Source organism: Oryctolagus cuniculus, chromosome 13 (genome assembly GCF_964237555.1).
Source record: "Oryctolagus cuniculus chromosome 13, mOryCun1.1, whole genome shotgun sequence".
In the NCBI taxonomy this organism is placed as follows: domain Eukaryota; kingdom Metazoa; phylum Chordata; class Mammalia; order Lagomorpha; family Leporidae; genus Oryctolagus; species Oryctolagus cuniculus.
In genome coordinates this window covers 8,402,538-8,416,021 of record NC_091444.1, presented here as the reverse complement: position 1 = coordinate 8,416,021, position 13,484 = coordinate 8,402,538, and the positions used below count along the sequence as shown (strand labels likewise).

At 40.8% G+C, this 13,484-nt stretch overlaps 1 long non-coding RNA gene across 1 annotated transcript in view; it reads left to right on the top strand.

Moving 5' to 3' along the window:
* Positions 1 to 13,484, top strand: part of LOC127483414 (uncharacterized) — a 133,658-nt gene that overhangs the window by 48,149 nt on the left and 72,025 nt on the right. The gene's annotated exons all lie outside the window — the stretch shown is intronic.

The following is a 13,484-nucleotide window of genomic DNA, read 5'->3' as shown; positions in this document are numbered from 1 at the left end:
GTTAGCTTGAGAAACTCAGAAGTAAACCCACAGGACACTGAACCTGAGGGCTGTGTCTTCTTAGGAATGAAAAGGGTGTGGGAAGTGGGAGTACAGTAGGATAATATTCTAATAAAATCATTCTATCCACTTGATCTAATTTTGTCTCAAATCAAGCATTCCCTAGAATTTTCACTTATGAAAATCAATGCGCTTTCTTTTTTGTTTGAGTCATTTCACTCTAGTATTCTGCCAGTTTCAAAAGCATTTATGAATATCCCATATAAGAACCAGTGCTGCACAGATGAGTATAAAGAATTGTTGCTCTTGAGTAGTAGAGAGGGCACATTTTTCAACAGCGAACAGTGCAAAGCCTGCTAGTATAAAGGGATATGAAAAACTCAGGGGAAGGACAGTTTTGTGAGAAAGTTGCAGCAACTGGGGAGATTGATTATCAGGGAGGATAATTAATTGCTCTGGAATGAATTGTCAAAAATTAATAGAATAAGTGAGCTGACAATATGAAAAAAAATGCTCTGACAAACCTCAAAGCAGACTACAAAGTTTGTTGAGAAGGGAGTTATGCAATAGAAAAATAGCTGAATTATGTCACCCAGAGCCTCTTGAGGAGCCCTCACTTTCTGTACCTACTCTTTAGTGAAATTGCGCTTTTAAAAATGCCTGTTCATGCCGGCGCCATGGCTCACTAGGCTAATCCTCCTCCTTGCAGCGCCGGCACACCGGGTTCTAGTCCAGGTCAGGGTGCTGGATTCTGTCCTGGTTGCCCCTCTTCCAGGCCAGTTCTCTGCTGTGGCCAGGGAGTGCAGTGGAGGATGGCCCAAGTGCTTGGGCCCTGTACCCCATGGGAGACCAGGAGAAGCACCTGGCTCCTGCCATCGCATCAGCGTGGTGCGCCGGCCGTGGCGGCCATTGGAGGGTGAACCAATGGCAAAAGGAAGACCTTTCTCTCTGTCTCTCTCTCTCACTGTCCACTCTGCCTGTCAAAAAAAAAAAAAAAAAAAATGCCTGTTCATAATTTCCTTGAAGTCTAGTCCATGTTCTTATTGATTACTTGTGGTGTGTATTTGCACACAAAAGTTCAGGACAAGAAAGGAAAACACAGAAGGAAATGCTTTGTCATTGTATGAACAAGTCAGGCAAGGAAGTCTTGCGCCTCTTCCCTTGAAGTCGTAACTATCATGGTTTCTTTATGAAGGTGAAATAAAATGTCAAATTTACTTTCAATGCCCAAAGTCTCTCTTAAATGGGGGCAGTCATCTAATTAGTCACCTTAATCATCACAGAAGCATGCACTCCAGTGTTCCCACTAGCTCAAACATCATGACTTTCTAGATGAAGTTCTTCTTTAGTGCAAGATTGAAGTGTCCTCTTGAAACTTTTTATCAGGATAGACAATCCACTGAGAAGTGTGTGATTGCTCAAAATGTCTTGGTAATAAGCAATATTCAAGGCACTCTTTTAAGAAAAATCCTTACAGAATGAAGAGAGAATTTTTTTTTAGATGGTGAGAGTGACAGTTGCTATCAGAGTGTGTCCCACGTAGGATTTAAAGATAATGGAAGGAGACAGTAGTGGGTAGACTAGCATTTATATGTGCCCTTAAAAGAGAACAAGTGATTTTTTTTGGTTAAAGAATAAAGCATGTAGTAGGAAACTATGAAATTCCACTTTTGTAATACGAATGTACCTGTTTAAGTGAAAGTGCTGAAATACGAATAAGCTATATTCTTGATAACATTGAAGTAACAGAGAACAAAGGTAAAAAGCTAGAGGGAGGATATCTATATGGATAAAAAATCTCCTAAGAACTTTATTCAAGATATGAATCAACAGAAATGTTGAACCGTCTCACGTGAGTTAATAGGACACTGGCATTAGGGCTGACGGGGTGATTCAGAGAGGTAACATTTAGCAGTATTTCTCATTAGGAGATGAATTTCACTGAGGAAATGTAAGTTCACAGAGGAGCAGATTACTTTTCAGAAAGCTTCAAATCAACCAATAATTTAATAAAAGAAGTAGGAAAAAACATTAAAACAGATTTATAAGGGCTCTTTCTTCTGAGACTTGAAACTCTTTAAATAGCGCTGCCGTTCTCTTTCAGAGAATAGGTGATAAACTGCTTACGTTTAAAGGTAGTCAGTTCTTCCCAGGCCTGAGATGCTTCGTCAGTGCTCCGCACTCTGATCCATGGTAGGATCATCCACGGAGCCTTCCAGTGATGAGTAATTTACAGAATATTCAACGTGGTATTAAGCCGCCATTGTAAACATTTGAACTGCACAGCACCCCTCTGAACAGTAAAGTGGGCAGTGCTCTCGCTTGCTACATTCTGAAAAATCTGTCCATGTCAATTAATCGAATCTGCATTATAAGAATAAGAGGTGGCCATTATTGTCACTATTTTTTACAGATGAGGAAAATGGGGCAAGATAGGGTAAGCCACAGCTTTCTTGAGTGCTCTGACATGGCCCAGGATCTGAACCAGATACCCAGATCTCATGCCTTGACACATGGCACCCCTGTGCTTCTCACACAGTCTAGATTTTGTCAAATAAAGTGCTAGAAGCAGAGAACCCACTAATACAGATTCTTCTAGTTCATGCTACTTTTAATTTGCAAAGGAAACTATTTTCAAGACCACTTCAGTAAAGGATGATTTGCCTACCGCAAGCCAATCATCAGCAAATGTCAAGGAAACATTTATGAATCACTGATATCAAACCTAATGTATCCATGATTCTCTTCTGGGACCTGGCCCAGTGCTGCAGCACTGACGATTCCCGTGCATCCTCTCAGATTGCTATATCCACAGCCTTCCCTCCTTGTCTGGGTCAGTGCTGCATTCCTTCCGGTCACCCTCCCACTTCCACCCTCCAGAGTAGCCACAGATGAGCCTCAGGACAGGTTCCAGACTCTTGTAGGGTTTAGCATTCCACCACAGCAACTTGAACCAGTGAGAGATGAGAAGGTGGATGTAGGAGAACCAAACACCAAAGTCCTCCTCCTCCTTCCCTGACCTGTTCTGAGGGACTTTCCTCTTGTCTAGTTACCGAGGGAAACCCCAAGTGGGTTTACACCCATTGTGTCCTTTGTAGCTTTCTGAAGAGTGGACATTTCTGCTGATGAAGCATCAAGTAGATTTTGATCTTTCACTGCCCTACTTCCTGTTCATTTTATCCTTGTCCTTTCCTCTCTGGCAAGCTTGTCTCCGATGATTACATTTTAGCCTTTGTGTCAGGCTCTGCTTCTGAAGGACTGGAGCTAAAATACAATATCCAACTCTGTAGAATTGAGGTTCTCTTCTGAAGGAAGAAGGGAGGTATTTGTCCAGTAGAAAAATTAATATCTGCTCCATTGCCAAAATTGAACTGGGGGAACTTGGTTTCAAACATTGATTTATGAAACTCCAAACTCTCTATTCCTGAATACTAAGTTGAATTGTATTAGCATAAGCTCACATGTCACTGCTCTATTTTCTGAGTTTCTGTCACAAAATTCCAGGGAAAAACAGAACCAGGTGTTCGATTTCCTCTGACTCTATTCAATGTCCATGAAAGAGAGAGACAGAGAATGAGAATGAGGGAGAGGGAGAGGTAGGTAGGTAGGTAGGTAGGTTGTAGACATCTTGCCCTGCCAATTCCTGGTAATTATTCCCAGTCTGAGAGCTTGATTGAAACTTGTCTTCCCTCCTCAGTCACTGTAATTAATCTTCTGTGATGCGTAAGAGTCTCCTGGGATGAAATGATCCCCATGCTAATGCTTTATTCCTCTGGTTCACCAGGTGTTCTTCACCAAGGAAGGGGAATTGAATTACACAATAATCATGTACCTTAATTTATAATTTGAAACGATATTATCTATCAGCCCATCCATATGCAGTACCAGTTAGAGTCACTGACAGTGACAGAATCTTACCTGTAACTTCTGTTTGAGTTTGGATATGTGATTGTAAAGCACTCTTATTCTTACCAATCCCCACTTACTATTCTTGGACCCATGTGACATTGTGAATTCCAGTAATTATTATGTGACATCCCAAGTTGTCAAATCATGGAAGAGCCAGGTGATGGTTGAATGGGATTCTGAGATTCAGAGAAGCTAGGGGCAATATAACTCAGATTGTCAGGGTCAGTGTTTTCTGACCCTAAGCTGAAGAGAGCACACAGGCCAATTTGTAACCTGTGAAAGATATAGGTCCATGTGGAAAACAGAGGTTAATGGGAATCCATAAAGTCAGTGGGCATGGAAGACAGGCCTGATTGGCAACTGGTTTGTATTTCTGGCTGGAATGTATCTCCCCACCATCCAAGGTCCCAAGTTTTGAGACAGCCTGGAACCTTCCTTTCTGTACAGTCACAACCACTCTGAGTATCATGGAATCTATACCCTTGTGCAAGCCTTAGTGATGTTACTTAAGCTCAGCTAAATCTGCTAGCATGAGTAAATTTCATTTCTACATGACAATGCACTTGTGATATTTAGAGAGAAATCTCATCAAACAGGAATGGGAATGGTTAACACCAGCACAGGTGATGTACACTCATCCCTGTGATAGTGAACACGACTCCATCAGCATCTGCCTGGACCTGGTGCTACACGTTTCTGAACTGCATCTTGATGCTGATTTTGATCCATAGTGTAACATGCAGTTGGACACATTCTGCCAGCCACAACTGTCCAGGCTTGTTCACTTTAATTTTCTCCGTTAGGTTCTTGTTCCAGTTTCCTTGTCTGAAGCTTTTCTTTCCTTTCACTTGACCACACTCCGTTCTCATCTCTTTATTCCCTGCTCATGTGAAATTTCTTTGCCAGGTGGGTCTACTTGGGCTTTCCTTTAGTTTTATTGCAATATTTTGTTAAACATTCACATTCTATCCTTCCTTAAAAAAAAAAAAAAACTCTTTATTCTCCAAATCAAATCTATCTTGCTTTGTCAAAACAAAACACAACAGAAGTGAATTTCACAATTTTTTTCTAACATACGATTCAAAAGCCTATTTTGGTAGACAAAAAATAGAATTCTCACCTTTTTTTCTCATTAAATTCCTACTCCAGCAAGTCTAATTCTCTTAATAATAAAATGTCAAGAAAATGCTTAATATTTCAATTAATATTTCAAAATGTGTGCTTTTAAATGTGTCAGTGTAGAGCTTCTCCATTACTGTGGAGAGAGTTTACAAGTGGTGTACTACGAGGTACTAAGAGCAGAGCATTAAGGTTAATTTCTCTGTTGTGAGTGATTCCTCCTGTCCTCTCTCCCATACTTTACAAGCAGTATTTATAGGGACACTCCTCTACCTTTCATCATTTTCCTTCTAACTACGACTACTCAGGCTGCCACATGCATGTTTGCCCACTGGGTGATAACGGACATAAAATAAGGGATTTCTGCATTGTTTCCTGTGCCCCTTCCAGTGTCACACACAGTGCTTAGAATATTTTTCAAATCCAAAACAGAAAATGTTTAATCAGATGAAAGTCAAGATTAAAGTGTTTGAGATTGAGTTCAGAACTAATACTTGAAGATGCTTTTATGGAATGCATTGTTAAGTATCTTTATTAAGAATACATATCACTATGGTCAAAATATTACATAATAGAAAAAACTAATCATTTCATGCTCTAGAGATGTTAATGAGATGGTGAATTTCATATTTAATGTTGAGTCCCAGTTGAAGCGGACATACACTTCATTTTTCACATAAATATGTTTAAGCAGTTAAGTTAAATAACATGTTAAGGAATTTATGATAAAGTTTTACTTATTGCTGTAGTGATTATTTTAAGTATCAATTCTGATTGCTTGGTGTTTATAAATTCATCATGTGCAAATCCTAGTATTTTTTAGAGTGATGATTTGAAAGGAATTTTTAAAAAGGAAAATATTTTATAACAAGGACAAGAATTTAATAAACACTTTAGATCTGTGATTTAGACTTCAAATAGCAGTTTAGAGAAAATGTAGAAAATGTAGAAAAATAGAGGAACCTGTTCAACAGACACTATCAGGATATAATCAGCCAAATCTGGATGAGGCAAATTCTACAGGGCATTTCTTCAGAGCCCAGTGCAGTCCCAAGGGGATGGCAGTTAGTGGTTGGGACACCACATCCCATATTCGAGTGTCTGGGTCCAAGTTCCAGCTCCGCTTCGCATTCCAGTTTCCTGATAGTACTCGCTGTGGGAAGCTGCAGGAGATAATTCAAGTTCTTGGGTCCTTGCATCCATGTGGGAGACCTGGACTGAGTTCCTGGCTTTGGTGTTACCCAGACCCAACTATTATGTAAATTTGCAGAGTGAATCTGCAGATGGAGGATCTATGCCTGTTTCTCTGCTGTTCAAGTAAATAAATAAATAATTAAATAATTTTAATTAAAATGAATACAAAGCTTTTCAAAATTATAATGGCAATTTTCACAGAAATAGAAAAAAGGGGTCCTAAAATTCATAAAGAACCACAGAAAATCCCAATAGCCAATGGGAACATTTCAATAAATGATATTTAAAAAAACTGGATATCCACACACAGAGAAATTAAATTGGCCTCCTTATCTGATATAATACACACAAAAAAAACTCAAAATGGATTAAAGACTTGTTTTTGTTTTTTTTTTTTTTTTTTTTGACAGGCAGAGTGGACAGTGAGAGAGAGAGACAGAGAGAAAGGTCTTCCTTTGCCATTGGTTCACCCTCCAATGGCCACCGCGGCCGGCGCGCTGCAGCCGGCACACCGCGCTGATCCGATGGCAGGAGCCAGGAGCCAGGTGCTTTTCCTGGTCTCCCATGGGGTGCAGGGCCCAAGCACCTGGGCCATCCTCCACTGCACTCCCTGGCCACAGCAGAGGGCTGGCCTGGAAGAGGGGCAACCGGGACAGAATCCGGTGCCCCGACTGGGACTAGAACCCGGTGTGCCAGCGCCGCAAGGCGGAGGATTAGCCTAGTGAGCCACGGCGCCGGCCGACTTATTTGTAAAACCTGAACCTGTAAAACTTCTAGAAGAAAACGGGAGATAAACCCCTTGACATTGTCCATGACAATGATTTCTTTTCGGTCATCACACCTAAAGCACAGGCAACAAAAACATAAATAAGTGAGAGCAAATCAAACTAAAAAAAAATGTGCTAACAAGTGAAACGTTAATAAAATGAAAAACCTATGGAATGGGAGAAAATATTCTCAAACTGTATGTGTTAAGGGGTTGATTGCACTCCATGTTCATTGCAACAGCCTTCACAATAGCCCAAATATGAAAACAGTGTAAATGTCCATCGACAGATGAATGAGTAATGAAACTGTGGTGTGTCCACACGCACACATGATAGAGTGTCATTCAGCCTTGAAATGAACAGAAATCCTACCATTTGTGATGACATGCATGGGCCAGGAGGGGGGAATGTGTTACATAACTAAGAAACTTTCATGTACCGAAATGGAATGGTTTTCAAGATGCATGTATTATTACGTTATTAAAGCAAGGATCCAAATCCCTCTCCCTGAAAATGCAGACAGTTAGCGATTAAGAGAGACTTAGAAGAAATATCAACAAATGCCATCAATGAGCTTTATTTTTGAACAAAATAAAAAGCTGAGAATCACATTGAAATAAATCAGAGAACTATATTGTCAGGGTATTAAGAAATAATTAATCTTTGCTAGGTGTGAAAATGATACTGAATTTTTAATTGGAAAAAATCAGAAACACAGGGAAATGCTTATTGGTGGGATGGTGTGATATATGTAGCACATACTGTGAATACTTTAGAAAAAGTAAGTATAAAGATAAAGGATAAGATGGACAGATACAAATAGGTACGCATGTAGATGAGTAGAAAAGAGTGAGTCATATTAAGATTACTCTCTTGGTGGGTATTTCTCAATGCCATATAAATGTTTCTTTTCTAATAGAAGCAATCTCCAGACAGCATTCTGTGGAAACAAAGGCCTACGTACTCTTTGTGATTGTTAATATTTATCACCACTATTTCTAACTTAGGGCCATGTGTAAAAAACATTTCATACAGGGAATTTTATTAGGCAGATACATAAAGTATAACTTCCAGTTTTGAATACTAATACAGTAGAATTCAATTAATCAGAACAATAGATATAAAATGCTTAAGAAGTTGTTGCTGTGAGAAAAGTACCCTTAAAAAGCCTTTAATTCTCCTTTATGTTGTAGTTTTAATCCAGGATGTAATCAAATATATAGAGCCTCTAGCCATAACATAACATCTGAGAATATCTACTATGTTTGTTCTTTTAGTTATATGAAAATTAATTTTAGCAGGAGATGTTATGTAGAGACATTCCACTGGCACAGTTATTCATCTCTATGAAAAGCCTTTAGTTGTAAATTTTAATAATAAATTCATCTAGTTGTTAGCAAAAGCAATTGGGTGTTTGTCAACAGAGCCTGGTCAAGTGAGCTCTGCTTCACCAAGAGCTTTCCCCAGATCAGTGTTACTTTCTAGAATCTTGACACTTTCTAGAATCAAGATACTCTCATGAAGCCACACCTACAAAGTAAAGGCATCACCTGAATTTCATTGTGATTCCTCACTTTACAAGCTTAATTTATTTTTTATATTTATATTTTATTTAATGAATATAAATTTCCAAAGTACAGCTTATGGATTACAATAGCTTCCTCCCCCATAAATCCCTTCCACCCACAACACCCCCCTTATCCACTCCCTCTCCCCTTCCATTCACATCAAGATTCATTTTCAATTCTCTTTATATACAGAAGATCAATTTAGCATACATTAAGTAAAGATTTCAACAGTTTGCACCCACACGGAAACACAAAGTGTAAAATACTGTTTGAGTACTAGTTATAGCATTAATTAAACACCTAAGAGTAATTGTGTATTAATTACAGAGTTCAACCAATAGTTTTAAGCAGAACATAAAAAATACTAAAAGGTTAAAGTATTAAGTTCTTTATTTTTCTGTTTCTTTTTTTGTTTGTTATATAGTTATTTTTTTTATTTAATAAATGTGAATTTACAAAGTGCAACTTTTGTATTGTTGTGGCTTCCCTCCCCCAACCTCCCTCCCTCCCGTGGCCCTCCCCTCTCCCACTCCCTCTCTCATTCCGCCCTTCATCGAGTTTCATTTTCAATTACCTTCATATACTGAAGATCAGCTTAGTATACACTAAGCGAGGATTTCAACAGGCTGTACTCACACAACCACACAAGGTATAGGGTATTGTTCGACTAGTAGTGTTGTTTTTGAGTTTCATAGTTAAACATATTAAGGACAGAGATCCTGCATGGGGAGCATGAACCCAGTGACTCCCGTTGTTGATTTAACAATTGGCACTCTTATTTATGACGTCAGCAATCACCCGAGACTCTTGCGATGAGCTGTCTAGGCTATGGAAGCCCCTTGAGTTCACCGACTCTGAACTTGTTTAGTCAAGGCCATATCACAGTGGAGGTTCCTTCCTCCCTTCAGAGAAAGGCGCCTCTCTCTTTGATGGCCTGTTCCTTCTGCTGGGGTCTTGTTCACCAGGATCTTTCATTTAGATTGTTTTTTGCCACCGTGTCATGGCTTTCCATGCCTGTGAGACTCTCATGGACCTTTTAGTCAGATCCGAATGTCCCGAGGGTTGATTCTGAGGCAGGAGTGCTGCCGTTCTGTGAGTTTGCTGTAGGGAGAGAATGAAGCTTCATTTCTTAAAACCCGTATCTCTGCTCTGAGCTATGAAGGATTAACTGATGAGAACTGACCTCTTCCTATAAAAACCTTGAAAAGCAGAAAAATAAACTAAACAACACGCTTTTGGCCATTGGACAGTAAAAGCCACAAGACTGTGAACTCCAAGAAAAGAGAAGTATGTGAGAGGAGCTCCTTGATCGTCCCAGTGTTTGAGCTCCAGACAGACTCCAGGTTCTGGCTGACGGAGAAAGAGCTCAGACATCCCAAAGGGTTGCTGGGTTAGGGAGACAGAGCTGCAGAGAGAGAGAGAGAGAGCGAGCGAGCGAGCGAGCTCTGCCGAGGAGTCCCTCACACTTCTGCGTGAGCACTCCTGTGTCCACTTGGCGGTGGGGAGAATGACTGAAGCCAGCAGACCAAACAGTACCCAAACCCACATGTGGCTTGGGCAGACGGCACTTTCACCAGCCTGGAGGAAGAGTTGCTGCAACACATGGGACCTCGGGTTCAACACTGAGTGCTTTTGTGTTTGGGAAAAATTGCATGGAATGGCCGTTGGGTTTGTCTGAAATGGCTGACATAGTCACGAGTGAAATTCTGTGAATTGCACCTGAAGTTTTCTTTTAGCAAAGTGGTTTGCTGTTTTTAAGTATAATTTCAATTACTTTAATAGATAGAGTGTTACTTGTAAAATCAATTTCTTCTTGAGACTTACTAACTTGTATTTTCCAATGAATTAACCCACTTTCACCTAAGAATTTGAACGTATTGTGTATGGCAAATTTGTTTATAATTTCTGTTATTCACTTACTTCATTCTGTAGTGACATTCTCTTTCACTTCTAATATAATTTGAGTCTTATGACTTGTTTCCCTTTGACTCTTTTGCTGGATTTGTGACTTTCACTAAAGAAGCCCATGTTCACTTCAGGAATTTTTTTCTTACTTTTCTATTTATTGATTCTATTTTGATTTCCATTTGATTCATTTTTGATTTTTTTTTTTTAACTAAGAAAGGCTTGAATAAGAGTTTAGCTTTCATGTCTACAGTTACAGGCAGTTTATTGACTTCTCACCTACTGTTGTTACAAGCAGGGACAGAAAGGAAAGAGAAGCAGGGAGGGAAGGAGGGAGCGAGGGGGGAAGAGAGCTGACGCAGAGAGAGCTTCTGTCTCCTGGTTCACTCAGCAAATGCCCCCCGTAGCCATGTATTGTTCAGGCAGGAGCCAGGAGCCAGGAACGCTAACTGGGCCTCCTACACGGGTGGCGGGGACCAGGTACTTGAACCGACACCTGCAGCTTATGGGGCCGAAATCAAGGGATGCGCAGAGCATTGCTTCTTGCAAGGGCTCAGGTAGGCTTCTGGAGGCTACTGTTTTCCTTCTCCCCCTCGACCCTCCATCCGTTGCCCTCTCTTGCTTTTCATCTCAGTCTGCACTGCCTCTCTTACAGGGATGCTTGAGATCAAATTTAGGGCCCATCCAGATAAGCAAGAAAAATCTTCCGCTTTAAATTTCTTCAATTTAATCACATCACAAAATCCTCTTTTTTTTTTTTTAGATAAATTGACATTCACGGGTAGCAGAGGTTAGGATGTGAGGGTCTGCAGAGGCCGTTACTCAATCTGTGTAGAGGAGTGCGGCAATAGGCGAATCCCGAGAAGAGAAATTGTGAAGGCAGTGCGAGCTGTACTCTGAACGGCGCTGCCACTTACAGTATCGCAGTGACGTGCGGCTCCCTGGTTCCCTGCACTCTCATAAATCGCAAATAATGTCAGACATCTGCATCTTCGCTAATCGGGAAAGCGGACATTTTCTTCGTGTTCCTATGGCCTGTAACTTTTCATGAACAGACCATACATATCCTCTGGTTTTCTGGTTTGGGAGTCAGGCTGTGTGAGAACAGGGCAGGCAACAAAACACTGTATACGTTTCCTATTCTTAGAAAATCAATCTTAGGCCGGCGCCGTGGCTCACTAGGCTAATCCTCCGCCTTGCGGCGCCGGCACACCGGGTTCTAGTCCCGGTCGGGGCGCCGGATTCTGTCCCGGTTGCCCCTCTTCCAGGCCAGCTCTCTGCTGTGGCCAGGGAGTGCAGTGGAGGATGGCCCAGGTGCTTGGGCCCTGCACCCCATGGGAGACCAGGAAAAGCACCTGGCTCCTGGCTCCTGCCATCGGATCAGCGCGGTGCGCTGGCCGCAGCGCGCCGGCCGCGGCGGCCATTGGAGGGTGAACCAACGGCAAAAGGAAGACCTTTCTCTCTGTCTCTCTCTCTCACTGTCCACTCTGCCTGTCAAAAAAAAAAAAAAAAAAAAAAAAGAAAATCAATCTTAGGTCCATACATTGTGGCTGTGAAGCAATAGCATGTCTTCATTTCAAAGCACCGTTATTAACGTGACTGAAAATTTCTTCCTTTATCATTTCCAAACCATTTTGTCATTTTGAACATCAGTGTTTACTGTTAGTTTTGCTTTCATATTACCAATGTTAATGTATTACTCTTTTTTTTTTTTTTTTTGAATGAGCTTATTTGTAGTGTTCTGCACAGGTCTTTTTGCTTTCAAGGTTACTGTGCCTCTAAAGTTATTTATACTATGCAGCTGAAGCCAGTCTGTTGTAACTGTTCTTGGTTATGTATTTGTGAGCTTTTCAAATGTGTTTGACTCACTTCAGTCTCCTATTGTGTTTTCCTTCAGTTACCATGCTATTTCCTTATTCTGCTTGTGTTATGTCAAGAGTATGAGGTTTGTTTTAGCTCCTCTGACAGCTCTGCTCAGCACCTCAAAGGATACACCTAACAGCTTCTTAAGCACTTGTTGATGTCAGAGCAGAGGGCGCTCTAATGTTTTCCTGGTAAGAGACAGGAGAAAAATGAACAAGCTTGGAGTTTGCTGCACTACCTGTTACCCTGTTATGCTGCTCCCCCAACCAGCTCAGCAGTTTTAGATGTCCATTATAATCGTATGTGGCTGCTCTGTAATTGCTATATCGCTTACATCACTCAGGATTCAGCTCCAACCTCCTTAACTTCTCCCATAGACACTGAGTCTTAAATGAATTATCTCCACTTCTCTGTTGTCAGTTCAGGCATTTACTTCCGGTGGAAGTAAAGGTAAACCAACTTTGGTTTCCTACTCCTAGGAAACTCTCCTGATGAGAGTTGGAATTCAGCCCCTGTGGGTGACTCACTGAGGGTCTTCAGTGTGAGGCTTACGGGCTATGCCTTGTCCTTGGGATAAGCTTTCCATCTGAGCCTGGCTGCTTCCTGCCCAATTTTGCTTCCTACTCAAACTTTTAAGATTGTATCTCTGCACATGCTCTCCACTCTACTCCTGCAGTTGCAACCCATTTATGAAAATAATTATTTACATGGGTTTTATTATTTTACTTAATGAGAAACTCCAAATATTATTAATTTGGGGTACATAAACAAGTGCAATGAAATAAACTTGACTTTCCGATTTATTCATCAATTTCTTGAGAATTTTGAAGATATAAATTAATAAGAATACCATGTTATACATAAGAATACCACCAGAAATTCCTGGAAAATGGAGTGAAAAGACAAGGTTGTTGTGGTGTAAAGACTTTTTTTGAGACTGACTTATTTATTTTGAAAGTCAAAGTTAGAGAGAGAGAGAGAGAGATCTTCCATCTGCCGGTTTTCTCCACAGATGGCCACAGTAGTCAGCACTGGGGCAGATCAAAGGCAGGAGCCAGGTGCTTAACCTGGATCTCCCATGTGGGTGGCAGGGCCCAAACACTTGGGCCATCTTAAACTGCTTTTTTCCAGGCCATTAACAGTGAGCTGGGTCATAAAT